This window comes from Heterodontus francisci, unplaced genomic scaffold, assembly GCF_036365525.1.
Source record: "Heterodontus francisci isolate sHetFra1 unplaced genomic scaffold, sHetFra1.hap1 HAP1_SCAFFOLD_456, whole genome shotgun sequence".
NCBI lineage: Eukaryota > Metazoa > Chordata > Chondrichthyes > Heterodontiformes > Heterodontidae > Heterodontus > Heterodontus francisci.
Window position 1 is genome coordinate 876,745 of NW_027142287.1, and position 3,151 is coordinate 879,895.

At 49.8% G+C, this 3,151-nt stretch overlaps 1 pseudogene; it reads left to right on the forward strand.

Annotated features, from left to right (window-relative positions):
* The first annotated feature begins 1,902 nt into the window (after window positions 1-1,902).
* On the forward strand, window positions 1,903-2,887 carry LOC137366938 (histone H2A-like; annotated as a pseudogene).
* Window positions 2,888-3,151: the final 264 nt, after the last annotated feature.

The window sequence follows — 3,151 nt, forward strand, 5'->3', positions numbered from 1 at the left end:
TTGTACATACATTCGTAATCTGGCTCTTTTGATGAACGCACTTGCCTAATAAATAGGAGATCCTCGGTTCAACTCCCAGCAGAGCCTTATTTCACAATAGCAACATGCTTTGGAAGTTTCATTATCTACTTTGACATCTGTGTCTTGGGAACTTCAACTCAAAATTCAAATTACATGATGAATTTCAATCACAGGAAAAAACAGCCTTTGTGAAGGATGCGAGTTTGGATTGACGGTTCCTCCTTGTGGAGAATTTTAGTGCTGATACTTCAAAGGTAACTTCTTTGATAGAAATTTGTTCACAGTTGCATTCAACCTGGAAAACGGTTTCATATTAATCTCACTGAAGGAAAGTGTGACCGTGTTCTATGTTTCAGCGTGTTTGTGTCATGATGTGCTGCTTTTAACCGAGACTGGGACATGACGCAAGCGGGAGGGTTTACCTGAGGTTTGGAATATTTGTCAATCAGGAACAAGAAAAATCAAAGACAAGAAAACCTATGTCTCGTGGTTACCGAGAGACGTTGAGAAGATATTAAACTTTGTTGTATTTAATTGGCTGCATTTGCTGACAACGCAACTACGAGGTGGCACAGTACTTGCACATGCGTAAATGCAGCCTCTTCAACAGGAACGTCAGCATCTCAGGCAGCTGCCAGGATTAAATATGGCGCTGCTCAATTTATCGCGGGAAACTTGACATTAAGTTGGATGAAAGCCCAGTGATATGCTATGTCGTTATCGGATACTAACTGTAATCCTCTGATCCATTTAACATTCCGGTAATCCTATTAAATACAAAAGTAATTTCATGATTGAATTTCCATTGGAAGAAAGTGAACTAGCACCCCGATCGATGGAAAGGAAAATCGGGTAGAGGATAAAATGTGCTGCCAATTCGATATTGTGATTCGTTTATATAACAGACCAGGACTGATTTCACCCGCCCCCCCCCCCCCCCACTGACTGCTCTCCCCACTCTGCAACTTGCTTTCTCCCCCTCCTCCCGGTGTCACCCCCGCGCTCTGGCTGCACGCTCTCCCCCCCCACCCCCAGCCCACCCTAGCCCAGCCCACAGCTGCTAGCTCTGGCCATGACACTCGCTCCCACGTTTCATCAGTCACCAGGCACCACCTGTCGAAGCAGGAGGGCTGCAAGGTGTGACAGGGCAACGTAGGAGTGAGTGGCTGAGAGGAGGGAAGCGGCGCAGCCTGGAGTAAGCGGCCAGAGAGCGGGGTGCAAAGCGAGGAGCAACCAGCCCGGGGAGTGGGGGTGGGGGTGGGAGAGGTGGGGAGCAGTAAGGTCTGGAGCGAGCGGCTCGGAGGAGGAAGCGTCGACACCTGGAGTGAGTTGCCGAGGGGGGAGAGCTGCAGCTTCAAATTCTCCCATTCAGCCACGTCCGCCAGCCGAGCGCGGGTGGGTGTGGGTGGCTGGACAGCCGCAAATGCTTTATCGCGCATGCGCGAAGATAGATTTGTTGCGGAAATGCGATGACGTTGGCGCTGTGAAATGACATCATTCCGTTGACGCGCCACTGCGTTCTGGCAAGATGTCAGCCGGCCGGTACATTGTCAGGGATCACTGTACTTTTTCGGTCTTTTAAGTGCCCTCCTCTTTCTTTAGTTGCTTCTTACTCGAATGTATTGATGAAACATATATGGGTCCATTTTCATTTTGTTTGTCAATATTCTTCCACGCTCTGTCTTCGCCGCTGCTCCCAAATCCCTCCAGTTCAGTCAAAATACAATTTGTCAGAAATGGGATTCAAACCCACGCCTCCAGGAGAGACTGCAATCTGAACACAGCGCCTCAAACCGCTCATCCATCCTGACTGCTGCATGCAAGTAATAAATACTGAGGAAATTATCCAATCTTTGTGTAAGTATTTGCGAGATTGTGGAAATGTCTGGAAGAGGAAAGACCAGTGGGAAAGCTCGGTCCAAGGCCAAGTCTCGCTCCCCCCGGGCTGGACTGCAGTTCCCTGTGGGCCGTGTTCACAGGCTCCTGAGAAAGGGCAACTATGCTGAGCGTGAGTGCCGGAGCCCCGCTCTATCCAGCTGCTGTGTTCGAGCATCTGACCACTGAAATCCTCGAGCTGGCCGGTAACGCGGCCTGGGACAAGAAGAAGACCCGCATCATCCCCAGACACATGCAGCTGGCCGTCCGCAACGACAAGGAGCTCAACAAGCTGCTGGGAGGGGTGACCATCGCTCAGGGTGGGGTGCTGCCTAATATCCAGGCCTTGCTGCTGCCCAAGAAAATCAGTGCTCCCAGAAAAAGTAAAGCGGCCAAAATAAATGTCATTTAATAACCCAAAGGTTCTTTTCAGAGCCACTCACAGTCTCTGTGAAAGAGCTGGTTACTGTCGGAGGGAGTCAGTGATGGAGTTATTGTAACAGTGGATTGACCTGTTTCTCATCTGTCCAAGTGTGTTTTCAGTTCCCTCTCTGGATTTTGCTCTGTTTTTCTGCTCAATATCTCCCCCTCCAGTTTAGTGAAGAACTGAACGACATGGTGCAGAATCAACAAGTCCCAGGAGCGGGGGTAAGATTGTGCTGAGCAGCAATGAGCGTCCAGTAATGCTGCTTTCTAAATTCCAGATCAGCTCGCAGCCCTACAGGCCTTTCGTATTTTAAATATCACAACAGAGCTGAGCGGGAGTGAGCGCAGCCTCAGCTGCACCCAGTCTCAAGGGCTCTCAGGACCCCAATCAGAGCCGCCAGTCCCGGCGGATGTGCAGCGAGGACCCCGGGGGGAGAGAAGGTGCACCATTAATGTGATGGTGCAGCACCTCCCTTATCCTAGCCGCTGCTTGCCAGTTTCTTCTCCCATTTATCTCAACATTAAGAAGATGCTTTTGCTCTGGACTGCACTGCTAATAATGTAAGACCCAACTTTATCTCTGAACGTGATTAATAGCAGCAACAACAGCAGAATCCAACCCCTGCAGTCACATGTGAACTCACTGACGTTGCAGCAGGTTGAATGACTGAGTGAATCCCTTCCCACACACAGGGCAGGGGAACGGCCTCTCCCCAGAGTGAGTGTGTTGGTGTTTCAGCAGATCATTACTGCTTTTAAAGCTCTTCTCACAGTCATGACATTGAAAAGGTCTCCGATCAGTGTGAGCAAATTGATGTTCCGTGAGGTT